Source organism: Anabrus simplex, chromosome 3 (assembly GCF_040414725.1).
Source record: "Anabrus simplex isolate iqAnaSimp1 chromosome 3, ASM4041472v1, whole genome shotgun sequence".
NCBI lineage: Eukaryota > Metazoa > Arthropoda > Insecta > Orthoptera > Tettigoniidae > Anabrus > Anabrus simplex.
In genome coordinates this window covers 431959275-431975544 of record NC_090267.1, presented here as the reverse complement: position 1 = coordinate 431975544, position 16270 = coordinate 431959275, and positions in this window count along the sequence as shown.

Sequence of the window (16270 nt, the reverse complement as noted above, 5' to 3'; positions counted from 1 at the left end):
CCAACATATACATGTTTAGTGAAATAAGGAAAATTTTGTAGGTTTCTTTTCGTACTTAAATACTCTCAATAAAGGTTGGCTATTAAGTAGATAATATACCGTTACACATAATGATATTTACACACCCGACGGTACGGTGAACAAGGAACAGTGATATTACCGAACTAATATTTTGCATACACATGTTTAACATACCGTAATAACTAACGACACTTTGTCACGCTTAACAGGGGTGCCTTCACTGTTCCATTGAACCTGGTGTACTTTTATGCTAACACTGCTAACGGCATTGGTTTCCAATCATGTTGATGAAGACATATTTTTAAAGTGTCAAATGCTTCATAGAGGTGATGATTCAGACCTTTTGACTTGATATAATTGTCACAAAACATTTTATATTTATAACGTGGGCACATTTCAGTGTTTTGGCACAAAAGTTCTCTTAATGTAAAATGCGTTACCGTATTGATAACAGTTTCACTGCCGACTGCCGAGTACTCTTCCCTTATTTACTGTACAGGCTCAACCATCGACGTAGCTCCATCAGCCGATATTCTACATACCTTTTCCCGTTTCAGCTGGAATATATCATATGCATGTTTCACCTCCTGGAAGATATATTCCCCCGTTGTGCTACCTTCCATACGTTTCAAGACTAGCATTTCTTCCGTACAATGGAACTTTTTATCCACAACTCGTATGAAAATAGCCAACTGAACTGTGTCCGCGATGTCACAGCTTTCATTCAAAGCTATTGAGAATGAATTGATAAAGTCCTTCTTGTTTGATACAATATCGCCTTGCATGTTATCTATGCGCCTATACTGGCCGGTACCGCCTATGAGCCAGTATAATCAATCAATTTTAATCAATTAAAATTTTATTTGTTCGGAGCGTCGACCTAGAAATATCGTTTGCCCCTACTTGTACCATTTGTATTCGCATTTTGCGGAAGTATACAGTGTTGAATGTGAGGAAAGGAACGTTAAAGACGACACAAACACCCAGTCCCCGGGGCTGCAGGGTGACAGGCGGATGCGTTGCCCCTTACATCGCGGGGTCCGACGTGAGCCAGTATAAGTCAAAATAGATAAGGAAGCTCAAAAGCCCTTTAAAATTACAACATAAAATAAAAACAAACAAGAAACTTACCTTAAGTAGATAGGGGTGTTACCAAAACCCCGCGTAAGAAAATAAATCCTGGCATCGTATCAAAGTGCTAAGATTTAACCAAAGAAAAGCAAGATATTTCTTTATGAAAATAAAATTATTTTAATCAAGAAACTTCTTAAATCAGGTTAACAACACAATATTATCGTCCTCGTTACCGAAATAAATAAATAAAACTGTTAAGATTAATGTTCAATTAATAGTTAAAGCTAATCGCGACCGGCCGGCCAGGAACATAGAAAAGGCAACAAGCTAAATCATAATGCATCTCTTAGTTTTCAGTAGTCTTACTCAATTCGGGCTATTTTTTAACGTAGATTTGTCTCCTTTTAATTTAGTTATTTTTCTTTGAGTTTAGGTGTCGATTAAGGAGTTTCCGCAAGGAAATAAATCTTAACCACTGGGTTTTAAAAAATAAATATGTTAAAGGGCAATACCAAAGATAAAGAAGGCCAACCAACACATATGAGAGAAGAAAATTCTCCCAAAACCATCAAAGGGGAAAATAAACATGTAATTCCACTAGCAAAACTCAAATCAAATCTTATCGGGGAAAATCAATCACATCAAGCTCCTCAGTCAACAATCGATAATTAACAACATTACCGCTACCAACCACATTACCATGGTAACATATACACGCTAATTAGAAAGAAACAACCAATCCCAGAGCCACGACCCAACAATAATAGCCCTCACTGGTCACATTTCCTTAAATGAAATTCAAAGGTCACACTGGGGTCTGACGAACCCCAATATTTTAATGAATTATAAATTAAAAAATTGCAACATACTGCAAAATAGAATGCAAGGATGGATTCAGAGACTAATTAAGAATGTTCTTAGAGATTTGTGTCATTGTTTTTTAAAATGAATTCGATGCTACAATAAAATAATTATAACACTGAAATAATTTCATGTCTAATGAAGAATACTGAAAACATTCTAATTTTTTGCGGTTTTCCTCAGTAATAAACAATTCACTTGTATGCACTTTGCTAACAATCACCACTGGTCTAGTAAAAGTAGCAATGTGCGTGATTAGGTTATTGCATAATGTTACAGGGGTGTTCAAATTTGAGCGTTTATTCACTACAATCAATGCACAACACTGCCCGATGTTCGTCGCATATCGTTCGTCGGCAACACGATCACATGAGTTTTGTCTTCCGATCTTTTACCCGTGGACAGAAGGAGCGCCTCTGCTTACGAGCTAGTTCGTCACGTGGTGGAGTTTTGGAATTAATCTTAAAAATATCACTGACTGACAACCGAAGAGACCTGCTGAGTGTGGGTACAACCAGACATTCTTTTAGGAAATGTTCAATCAGTCCCGAAGCCAGATTCTTTATTACGTAATCGTCTATCAAAAGTTCCCATGCTTGTAAGGGTGTTTTTACATGTCTTGCAGGTCCCCTGCTCCCAGGAAAATGAGTGACAATTTTCCTTGCAACAATTCTTCCTTGTCTACCTGGTTCATCTGCACTCCACAAATAACCATTCTTGCCCTTCAAGACAAAAGTATTTCTTATTCTCGCTGGTACTTCTTCATCCTCTACCACACTCACTTCACTCTCCGAACTCCATTGCACAACTGCAAAATCATCATGAGCATCAGAATAGTCTGTTCCAAAATCACTCACATTTTCATCGTTATCTTCTAAAAGCGCCTTACGGATATTTTCATCTGACCTAAGAGCCACACCTTGAAACGAAGACGCCATCTTCAATATTCAGTTTTACTAATCTTGAACAACACTCGTTAGAAATATTTCGCTCCATTCTAGTAACGAAAACAGACAGCAAAACAGGAACAAATCGAGTAAATTTCCAACTCACATAATATATAAACTCACCCACAAAAGTCACACTGGGGTCCGACCAGCCCCACGCTCGATTCAATCCCCTACTAACCGGAACGCAGTTAAACAATGAAGCTGCTGGTTTGGCCTTGGCTCCACAATGGTGCCAACTTAATTTACGTAGAATGGCAAGGCCATAATTCCCGTGCTATCCAATTCGTTATGAAAACAAAAATCGCCAGGGTCTGAGGGACCCCAGTGTGACCATTGAGGGTTATAATCAAAGACGAACAAAAGAGGATCAGGTAGACAGAAAAAATGCAAAATAGTGAAATAGATAATATTTAAAGGTGAACGGAAAACTGATAAGGGAAAAATCAAACTCCGATATATAAATCCCTGCAGAAACTCATGTGGTCTTTAAACCACTCATTAACATAATTCCATTAAGTTACATATTAGAATAATAGTATTAACGGTACCTCCCAAAAATTGATTAATAATAATAATAATAGTAATAATAATAATAATAATAGCAATAATAATAATAGTAATAATAATAGTAGTAATTCATCCATACTACATATGGCAGTAATATGATCACATAACGCAAAACCTTTTACAATTTTAGGATACATAATTTAAACATGAAACCCAGTTATTATGAAGAAAACAGGGGAGAAAAGATTTTAAAATTCCAAAAAGCAATGTACGTAATTTCTAAGAGCCGCAATCAACACACGAGGTATTCCGATGATTTGCAGGGATATCCGCAAAAGCCAAACTCACCAACGATGTAGCAAATCCAAGATGAAAAAATAACATGCATAAAACTTACAGTTTCAGTTCCAGGGTTCCCATGACACGTTAATATGCGTTAGTTTACACTCCGAAGAGATGTACCTTGTTAGGGTACTAATTTCATCAAGAAATCGAGGACGATATGAAGAAAAAATTACATGAAATCTTCTGAGGATGGTAACATCCTCCCGCAGAAATAACCTATCCTGGGTCCATCGTCCGAGCCGAAGCCAAGACGCACCCTCTTCTTACAATACGTCCGTCCTCCATCAAGGTCAAGCACTCTCCTTCTTCTTCTTCTCCTTCTTCCTGAGGGGTGTGGTTGGGCTCTATGAATTATCGTCCAGTTCACGACACAACTGATTGGGACCAACACTTGTACATCTATCACACGTAAGAAGCACGAATGTGGAATCAGTCGTAATACTCCAAAAAAAAAAAAAAAAAAGTTACCTTAGCACATGGAACAAAGGCGATTCGCATATAACGAGGGTCAGATGACTTGTATCTCACCACACATTATGAAATACGTGTTGCAATGGAAACTATCACACATCAACAGTGCGGGGTGTTTATATCACAATGTGAGCGTCATCAAGAATGGTGAAGCACTCAGTCATGGCGTCCACAAGAAGGAGAAGCCAGCTCAATAATGGACCTGCGCTCTGATTGGCCAGAGGCAGCGCCCACAGTTATACCGGCCACCCCAAAGCGCAGCAAAAAACAGAAACTGAATATCATTACTCGTGGCGTGTAAACGAAAGAGCAAAGAATCATTTAAAACTAGTAAGAGCTTAGCGCTCCAGACGAAGAAGATATATAAATTTAAAATGTGATACCCAGACACATAGAACATAATTCGGAGAAGGGACATAAATTTCTACTGCAAAATTTGCCAGGTCTAAAATATAATCGGAGAGGGCTTCAAAACGTTACCTCGATAACACGCCTACCATCTGTCCAGCGTCACAAAATGATTTGTTTAAACAAGCTGCTTGTATTTGGACAAAATTATATCTGCAACCGCCACTAAATATTCTTTCACGAAGTCGCCGTCGAAATAAAACTTGCAGGTTTTAGGTATTTTTTTCACTTACAAAGAAACTACCACGGACAATTTTTTTGTTTTTATTTTGTTTTGTTTTTTAAAAAAGGCAGTTGCTGACCATACATGTTTTTCTTCAATTTCTTTTTTTTCTCGGCGAAGCTGTTCATGCAAATAACCAAAACGAAAATATAATGATAATTATTTGGGGATATTAGGTCGTGTAATATTAAATACCAGCTGACGCGTTTCGATCCTGCGACCAGGATCGTCTTCAGAGCAATAACAATGCAAAATGGCAACTGTCACTCCATAGTAACCAGACTCAAGGGAGAGAGACCCAGTTAGAAATATAGTTCATTCCAGGGCCTCCAGAGTCACGGAGAAAGATGTTGACGAGTTAACTATGGAGGGTACGGTATATAGCCGTCACCTTTGTCGAAATTATTCGGGCGTTTACCCATACCATTCGCCTCACGAATGATTCTAGGAATAAAATGTTTCTCTTTACAAATGACAGAAGTTGCATAAAAAATTATTTGATGGTTATTATGTATGGCATGTTCTGCCGCAGCAGACTTCTCTGGCTGGCAAAGACCTAAGTGCCTACGATGTTCTTTTAACCCTTGTTGCTACCTTCCTATATGTTTGGCCAACATAAACCGTTCCTCAAGAGCAAGGAATCATATATATTCCAGAGCAGTTTAAGTCAATAGGATCTTTGACAGTCGCAAACAATTGCCTATTATGATATTAGGTCTTGATATTGTGCTTTCTGAGAATATTGCCAATCCTATCTGTGTCAGATTGTATGTATTGTAATAAGGCCAGAATCAAAGGACGTGATTCTACGCAACCATCCTCTTCTTCTTCTTTCCCCCTCACACCTGTGAGGTCGTGGATGGGAACTGTGCCGCACATGTTAATTTGGCCATGTTTTACGGCCGGATGCCCTTCCTTTCGCCAACCCTATATGGAGGGGTATAATCACTATTGTGTGTTTCTGAGGTGGTTGGCAGTGCGGTATATTGTCTGAATATGATGAGGAGAATGTTGGGAGGAACACATATACCCAGTCTCCGAGCCAGAAGAATTAATCAGAAGCGATTAAAATCCCCGACCCGGCCTGGAATCGAACCAGGGACCCTCTGAACCGAAGGCCAGTATGGTGACCGTTAAGCCAATGAGTCGGACCTAGGCAACCATCCTCTATTAACACTAATAAGAGGGGAAAATGAAGTTATTGGTCAAAGAAAGACAAGGGCCACAAAGGACGTGAAAATGAAATTCTCCCTAGGCCACGAATGCCCTAATGCCGCCGGGGTCGAAGAGAACATGAGTTGACCGAGGGAGGTTGGATAGGATAGATGAATGTGAGGAGCATGGCACAAATAAGTGAAAGTAATACCAGGACTCAGCTGAGGGCTTCGTGGTTGCCAACCCACACTCGCAAGTTAAGAGTCCCTGGGGTCCTTTCAGTTGCCTCTTACGGCAGGCAGAGTATACCGTGAATGTATTCTACTGCAGCCACCCACAGGGGGTCATTCTTTAAATCCTGTGGTAACTTCGGTTACGGTAGCCTACTTCAAGATGTACATGACTCCATAGCACTGTCTATAAGACAGAGTAACCTTTCCATCAAATTACTTTTCAACTACAGTAGGTACCAGTATTCATCAAAAAACACTAAACATTTGGAGTAGAGGACTTTTTATAGTTTTGTATTTGCCTTGGCATATGACTACTCAAAATTGAGGCTATTAGCACAATAGTGGCCTAATCAATTGGAAGAATTAAGATATCAGCCTATAGTACTCCCTCATAGCCTAAACTCAATGTCTGCAGTGCCAAAGAAGTATCCCAATAACATACATGATGTGGCTGTCTGACAACATGTTTGTGCACAGAGCATTGTTTTTTATTCAACCTGTTAATGGTGGTTGGCCATATCATACCAGCCTCAATATACAAGAAAAAAATAAAACCATGGCTAGTATCAGAGTTTGTAGATCCGCCATTGAATATATTATTCATTGTACAATTCCTCTGTATGAGCCTTTGGCTCATTGGAATTAATTATTGAAATAAATATCTATCTATCTATCTATCTATCTAGATATTTTTAACCAAATCTTAGTCTGGTAGGGAAGTTATACAGTTTGTATAAAGACAAACACAGTGAGTTGGTATCCTATTGCACATTTTGGAATATTTTTAATGTAAGTATAATTTAATCCTCCTTTTTCACCCATCAATGATTCCTTCTGAAAATATGAATTCTAGAAGGCAAAACTTGATGCAGCTGACATTGAAGGGGAGCAGACTAAATAGGGACTTAATAGGTACATTGAATAAAGATGAATAATGCATGGACGGGAATGCTATATGGGTTTTGGAAGAAGAGAAGTACAGGTGTGCAAATATGGACACAACTGTAATTGCATTTGATTTGGCAAAAATCATTACCAATTCCAGGACTAACTGCAGGCATTTTTTTACTTCAAGAGCCAGCTGCATCAAATGTACCAATCAAGCCTCCCTGTAAGTGTGGAGCGAATACAGTGCATTCTGATGACTACAACAATTTTGGTCTTGCCTACTGCATTACTTACATTAAAAAATACGGTATGTCAAAAGAGCTTTATTGAGTCAATACATGGTTGTTCATCCAAACCTGAAGAAATGCACTAAAATTCTTAGTCAGCAAACATTCATACCTGGTGTGTAATTGGGATTTCGCTTTCATAGTATAAAAATAGAATAAAATAAAGAATTTCACCCTATGTAACATCTGTACCCAGTCTGACTGGATAAATGTTATTACTACTGCAAGAAGAAAACCTGTCAAAGACATACCTACGGCAAAGAATGATTGAATTTCAATGCTAAGTTTTAGGAAAAATGTAACTAACTCAAAAATATCTCAACTTAATTCCCAGGAGGAATGGGTGAAGATAAGGTGGCTTTTCTATAAAAGTCATGTCCCCATACATTGTGTTTATAAGTATTCTAACAAACTAGATGTTACTTTTGATAAAGTAAATTTTGGAAGACATCAGTCAGAAGTAATTTCGACTTTGGAGTTACTTTATCCCAGCAGATACACTATTAGTGATTTTAAGATCTAATGATCTTACTGGAGTTCATACCACTTACCTATCATTCCTATCTGGCAAAACAGTCTGTAGGAAATAATAATAATAATAATAATAATAATAATAATAATAATAATAATAATAATAATAATAATAATAATAATAATAATAATAATAATAATAATAATAATAATAATAATAATTTTATGTCCCACCAACTACTTTTACGGTTTTCGAGATGCCAAAATGTTGTCGTGCAGGAGTTCTTTTATGTGCCACTAAATCTACCGACATGAAGCTGCCGTGCTGACCACCGGACTGAGCCAGGATCGAACCTGCCAACTTGGAGTCAGAAGGCCAGTGATCTACCATCTGAGCTACTCAACCCGGCAGAACCACTTCGGTGAACAAAGTTAGTGATAATGAACATCAATGCTGTAACTGCATGGATAAACTTTGTACTTCAATATTAGCCTAATTTGAGTGTTTCACGTATTATTGACAACTATGCCAAAACTTTAGTGGCCTAACCCATAAGAAATCACTAATATTCCAATCCTCATACTTGTACAGCTATTATAGGGCCTGTACTACGTACAAAGTACATTTATAAAATACAGTAATTGTGTATATGTACAACAAAATGTAACTTGCACTACACCATATAATAAGTTAATATTTTCCAATTGCCATTCCCCAGAGTCAAACTGGGCTAATTGGGGTTTTGATAGCCTAAACTGCCAAAACACATCCATCAGCAGGGCTCCCCTTTCTTTCAGACTGGAGACTCAAAATTAATTGAGGCGTCATAAGCAATATGGCATGTACTCCTTCCAATTATAGTCCTATACATGAGAATCAAGATCTACGTCATCTGACGGCCTAGCAGGCATCAATATTGTAACAGAGACTAAGTCTCTTATAATGCTGCTCGACTAAGTTGTATGTAATACCAATACAGTTGGTCCGTTATTGGACATTATAAATTTTCCAGCTAATTCATTCCTGGTTGCCAGCGTTATGTCCCAGTGTGCCAAGTTGGGCTCATCAGTTGGTAAATAGCACACCTCCCAAGATGTATGGCTAGTGCATACTGTATAATTTATTCTTATAAAATTTTTCCACCTATTCAATACATTCTTTTTGCATAAGTCGCTTGGAACTAGTTTCGACCCTACTCGGGGTCATCATCAGCCATAAACAAATAAATACACATTTTAGTCGGAATATCCTAAAACAATACGTATTCTATTAATGAACAGCATAAAACTAATGATATGAATTCTTGTATGAACAATTATAATATGTGCCGTGATGAGTAGTTGAACTGGACCAAGCGCTATGGTTCTGGGTGTGTTACAGATGTTAAAATGTTGTTATGTAGCACTAAATGTACACATTAGGATAAAAGTACCTAAATTATTTACAATAAATTATACTAAATTGTCGAAGTACAAATAGTATAAAAGTGATTCTCTCTAGTAAATTCTGTATAGGTATTACAATCTATGTTGTGGCTCAATTGTACACTGCTTCAACTAGTCGACATGTGTCATTGGGTAGAAGTCCGGCTCCATGGCTAACTGGTTAGCGTGCTGGCCTTTGGCCACAGGCGTCCCGGGTTCGATTCCCGGCAGGGTCGGGAATTTTAACCTTAATTGGTTAATTTCGCCGGCACGGGGGCTGGGTGTATGTGTCGTCTTCATCATCATTTCATCCTCATCATGACGCGCAGGTCGCCTACGGGAGTCAAATCAAAAGACCTGCATCTGGCGAGCCGAACTTGTCCTCGGACACTCCCGGCACTAAAAAGCCATACGCCATTTCGTTTCATTGGGTAGAATTTAACTCTTAATACAGAAAGTACAGATGTCTTCCATTAAAGTCCTAATAATGTTGATATGGCTTGCAGGGATTAAATAATGCAATTGTGCAGACTAATATGAACATGTCAATTGAATATCTTCTAAGATTGTAAATACACACTGCGCGTGGTGTTTTGAATAGATGGAAGTCTCAGTCCATTGCAGAACAATTAGGACCTTGCGCGGCAGTATGTGAAGCATAGCTAGCAGTGTGCAACTGGTGTATGAAATGTGTATTTATTTGATTATGGCTGACGATGACCCCGAGTAGGGTAGAAACTAGTTTCAAGCGACTTAATCTAATGTAAATATATGCATTGTAAAAAGAATGTATTGAATAGTGGAAAAATTTTATAAGAATAAGTTATATGTAATCTCAGTTCAATACGGATCAATCAAAACTGACATTTATAACCCTTGATAGTGCATACCGTGGAGGCCACTGCGTAGGCTATTTGGAACCACCGGCAGTGCTAATGCACTGGGGAGAAACGCTGGCAACCAGGAATGAGTTAGCTGGAAAATTTATAATGTCCGATAACGGACCAACTATATTGGTATTATAAATTTACTCATCCGGGACAAATATGTCAGGTTCCCTGTGGGAATCAATATCTGTATCATCTGATGGCCAGGCAGGCATCAATTTTTGAAAATGAGACATAGTCTCTCATAGTGCATTGGCACTGCTGGTGGTTTCAAGTAGTCTACGCAGTGGCCTCCACGGTCCCCATTTCCAACCACACCCCTCCCCACACCCTCTTTTTCTGAGAATCACTAGCCGTCACAGTCTACTTCCGCTCCCGAATCCTATACCTAGCCACCGTCTACCATCGCTCCCACCTCCCCCTAGATTTCATAACCTACCTGAGTGACACCTTTCCCCACTTCCTACTACTAGCCGACCTCAACCTCACTTTCAAATCCCGCCGTGAAATGAACGAGCTCCAAAACCTCCTATGTGACAAAGACTGCTCCCTTATCCCTATACCTGGCCACACCCGCCCCGCCTCCAATATCACTCCAGATGCCATAATAGCCCACAACTCACTAGCCCACATACTCAACATCCTACTACTCCCCATTATCGGAAGCGACCACCTCCCAGTCCTTCTTCAAATCCCATCCTCAAACCCCCGCCCAAATCTCCCTCCTCTAATTCCCATCTCCAATTTTGCCAAAGCCAACAGGCCATCCTACCAAACCAATATAAACCAAGCCATAGAGAAACCTCCTCTTCCCCTCTCCGATCAAACTTCAGTCGATACCCTCAACACATTCATCCTCACCACCATAACTTTTGCCTCAGAATCCAGTATCCCAACCATCCTACACTCCCCATCCCAGCCAAGACTGCCACCCCGCTTTCTTCACCTATAGAAACTCTTCCAATCCTACCTTCTAGAATTCACGACTACCCGGGTCCCCTACTTCCTTTGCCTACACCGAGAAATCCTCAGAAATCTTAGAAACTACCTTACTGCACACTCTCGCCACACCTGGGCCCAAACCTGCACCAACCTGAACTCCCTCCACACCCACCCTACCAAATTCTGGTGAAAACTCAATACCCTACTGGGGACTAAATCCACCCCCCCCCCCTATACTCAATAATCCAACATGGCGTAGCTCCAGCCAACACCGAGGAGAAATTGAAAATCTTCGCTGAGCAGTTCTTCCACCACTTTAATACCCACCTCGACCCCCCTCACCCCTCAAATAACTACACCCTCTCCCACAGCCCCCTTGACACCCCCATAATACCTGCCGAAATCCAATCAGTTCTGTCCAAATCCCGTAACAGCCCCCGGTCCCGATAAAACCTGCTACCTCTACATCCGACATGCCCCGCTATCCCTCCTTACCCTACTGGCCGACCTCTACACCTTCATCCTTCGCACAGGATTCTATCCCACTTCATGGAAACATACCACAATGCTCCTGTTCCCTAAAGCTGGTAAACCCCCTTCCAAACTTGATTCCTACCGTCCCATAACCCTGATCGCATTCCTAGCCAAAATCCTGGTCCGCTGCCTCCACTCCCACCTGCAATCCAATCATCTCCTACCCCCCTCTCAATTTGGTTTCCAGCCCAAACTTTCCACCAAAGACCAACTCATCCGTCTCATCCAAACTACATCCAACAACTTTAATCGCACCTGTCCCATGCTCCTAATCACCTTTGATTTCCAACTAGTCTTCAACTCTGTCTGGCACCCTGAGCTCCTCTTTAAACTAAGGTTCTTCGCCTTCCCCATCTCCTACATCCATCTGATATTCTCATACCTAACCAACCGCACTACCCAGATATCCATAAACCACAAACTCCCCCACCCACTTTCCTCTCACTCTAGGAGTCCCCCAGGGATCACCTCTCTCTCCGCTACTCTTTATCCTATTCGTAGTAGATATCCCTCACCCCCCTGCTCCCACCCAGCTCCTACAGTTCGCAGATGATAAAGCAATCCTCGCCCCCCTATACTCAGTACAAGCCATCAACCTAACCATCCAACCTTACCTCGACACCTTCCTCTCCTGGTGCAACCGGTGGCACCTGAAGCTAAACCCTGATAAGAGCCAAGCCATCCTCTTCCGTCGCAGCCGCGGTAAACTCAGCACCACCCGCAATCCCGATCACCTCAACTTCTATGTCCGGGACACACGCATCCGCACCCAACCCATCCTAAAATACCTCGGCATCCTTTTTGACCAGCACCTAACCTTCCGTCCCCACTTCCAACACCTCAAATCCAAGACAGCCAATCATGCCCGATTGGTGCGCCGCCTCGCCGGCACACGGTGGAGTTCAAATCCTCCCTCCTCTTCCACACATACAAGTCCTTTGTCTGACCACCCATAACCTATGGATTCACCACTTGGGCAGCCATAGCCAAATCCAACCCTAACCTCTATCGTCCCCTCCTTTCCATACAACGACACACCGTACGCCACGCCCTCAGGCTCCCATTCCGCTATCCCGCCTTGGACCTCCACGTTATCTTTCCCTTCCCAAAACTAAACTCCTATGTCCTCACCCAATTTCAGCGCGCCTACTGACGTGCCCTTGACTAGGATGATCCCTCCATAAACCACCTCCTCAATGGCCCACCTTTCCCTTCCCCACATTTCATTCAGACACCTTACTAACTTTACCAATCCCTACCCCCACCCTAAGACGATGCCTCCAAGAGAACTGTAAGCACCACCTCCCAGCACTCACCCCATGCCCATTATCCCACTCGCACTCCTAACACCCCAACAAGACAATAAATCACATCGTAAAGGCAAGTCAACATATCGGTGAACCCCACTCCCTAACTGACCAAATAAAAATGTCAACTGGACACACCCCATGTATGTAAGAACAACTACCCAGTTAGATCATTGTAAATAATGCTATTATTATTATTATTATTATTATTATTATTATTATTATTATTATTATTATTATTATTATTATTATTATTATTATTATTATTATTATTATTATTATTATTATTATTCACATGAATGTATGTACTGTATATACGTAATTATACATCATTGTATATACCACCACTGAAGAATGCACCAGGTGAAAATCGTAATTTGTAAATGAAACGATGAAAAATTCTGTTATAATTGTAAAAGACCCAAGTTAGTAATATAGCACACAGCCAGAGAAAAATTCCCCCCACCTCCTTCACCATGCCAAATCACCCTAGGCCATCCTCGTACTCCATTAGACCCACAACCCCGCCGAACCTCCTGGCCAGAGAGAAGGCGTTACCCTCTAGGTGGCCCGCCCCTCCCCCTCAGGGAGGGAAATGAAAAATTTTCATGATGATCATGCCTCCATGGTGTGCAATAGCCATGCGTCTTGCTAAGTGAGCTATTTACCAACTGATGAGCCCAACTTGGCACACTGGGGCAAAACGCTGGCAACCAGGAATGAGTTATATGAAGGGTCGGGGGAAAAAACCAGGTAAGTCACTTTTTCATCGAAATTGAGATATTGTTACAGTCCGCTTCAGAGTGATCATGCGCATCTAATCAGCCGTCGCAAATAGAAAAAAAAGCAGGCTAGTCAGGAGAAATTAGCACTCAAAGTTTCGCTGTTAGGGGAAAGAACTAGGGAAGTCCAGCACAAAAGTTGCTTTTTCTCAAGTTGTACACAAATTGACTCTCCTGCTTTTTTCCCCTGACCCTTCATATAATAAAATTATTCTGGGCTGTTATGCCGTGGTCCACTCCTCTCGCTTCTCCCAGACGTTTCGACTACTGCTGCGGTAGTCATCTTCTGTGGCGTCGTGTAGATACGCTCTCCTGTATCCCGCTGGCGACTGCGGAGTGGACCACGGCATAACAGCCCGGAAGAATTTTATTATATTGACACCGGCCGTGAAAGCCTTCATACTTTAATTAAGGAATGAGTTAGCTGGAAAATTTATACCCCTAGGTAATGTCCAATAATGGGCCAACTATATTGGTATTACATACCACTCAATCGAGCAGCACATCTCCTTTCTCCCAAGTCTTCTCAGTCCAAACTTTGCAACATTTTCAAAACGCTCCTATTTTGTCAGACAAAACCCAGAATAAATCAAGCTGCTTTTCTTTGTATTTTTCCAGTTCTCGAATCAAATAATCCTAGCAAGGGTCCCATACACTGGAACCATACTCTAGTTGGGGTCATACCAGAGACTTATACGCCCAAGTGGATATGTATATTCCCAAGTGGATCCTATATTTATCTACGGTATTGTTTATGACTTGATAAGCAAATGTTTCCTGGTTGAATTCTTCTCATGATTTTAGCAGCAATACATCAGAAAGATATTTCAGACGTACATTTCTTCTATTTGTTTTTAGTTTACTGTTTTCTCTTCTCATGCATTATCCTTCAAGATTCTTCTTATATGATATCAATTTATGTATTATCTTTCAGTAATTATAATCATCTTCATCATCATCATCATGTAAGGATGGGGCATGATAGCTGAATGTCATCATCATTGGCTTCTCATCAAGAATGTGATATTTACAAAATGATAAGTCACATCCCTGTGTTTCAGATTCCATGTGAAATAAGAGGTTCTGTGGCCATGATTATATAATTAACAGTCATATGAAACTACAAGCACCGAGCAAGTGGCCGTGCAGTTTGGGTCATGCAGCTGTGAGCTTGTATTTGGGAGATAGTAAGTTCAAACCCCACTGCTGGCAGCCCTGAAGTTGGTTTTCCGTGGTTTCCCATTTGCACACCAGGCAAATGCTAGGGCTGAGCCTTAATTAAGGCCACAGCCCCTTCCTTCTCACTCCTACCCATTTTATTTCCCATCGTTGCCATAAGAACAATCTGTCTCGGTGTGACTTAAAGCAAATTGAAAAAAAAAAAAAGTAACTACAAGCTTCATTACAATAATCTATGGGCCCAGCCACAATGTGTAGCTATTTTTTAAATTAAATTTAGACTGCCTTCATGTCAATTTGATGTTCCCTTTTACTCTTCTAGATGCAGAGAAGCTGGAAGTCTATTGAACATACAGTTGAGTTTTAATGAGTTTTTCTGTGTGTGTGTAAATATAAATTGTGATATTAAATACCTTTTTCATACCAGTATAGTAAATATAGTGTAGTAAATAAACAATTAAAATTCAGTACATTGATGGAATCTTATGAGACTGATGTGGTGATAGGAGTGGAATCGTGGTTGAGAGAAGGGGTGGGTAATAGAGAAGTATTTCCAGAAGGGTATACAGTCTATCGTAGAGATCGAGGAGATAAAAAGGGAGGGGGAGTGTTTATTCTGGTGAAGGAAACTTATTGTTCACATGAATGGTTTACCGATGAAAGGGATGAAATATTAGGGATAAAATTAGTTTGTGATAATATGAAGGAGGTGGGAATTATAGGAACATACAGGCCTGGAAGAGAGGAAAGAGACATGGAAATATTTGAGAAAATAATAGATTATACTCATAAAAACAATAATAATGAAATGGTAATAATTGGGGGAGATCTAAATTTGCCTGAAGTTGAATGGAATGGAGCTGCAAGTGAAGCCCATGAACAGAAACTGGCAAATAAGTTAATTTGGGAGGGAGGATTTACACAAGTAGTACAAGAACCGTCTCGTCTCAATAACTTGCTAGATGTATTCTTGGTTAAACCAAGGAAATTGTTGGTAAAATTGAGGTAATTGAAGGAATAGGAGACCATAAGGCTGTAATAATGGATGTAGGACTCGTACCAAAAAGGCTTACTAAGAGGGTTACACAAGACAAGAAATTGTACAGAAAAACTAAAGTTGATGAATTTGGGACTTACCTTAAATCACAATTCAGTTGTTGGATAAGTGAAGGGAGTAATGTGGATACACTTTGGGCTAAATTTAAAGGAATCATTTGGGAAGGAGAGAAGAGATTCGTACCTGTTAAGAAGGGTAAAATTACCCCAGACCCTGTTTATTATACAAGGGAAATAAGAAAATTAAAAAGAAAATGTAGAGTA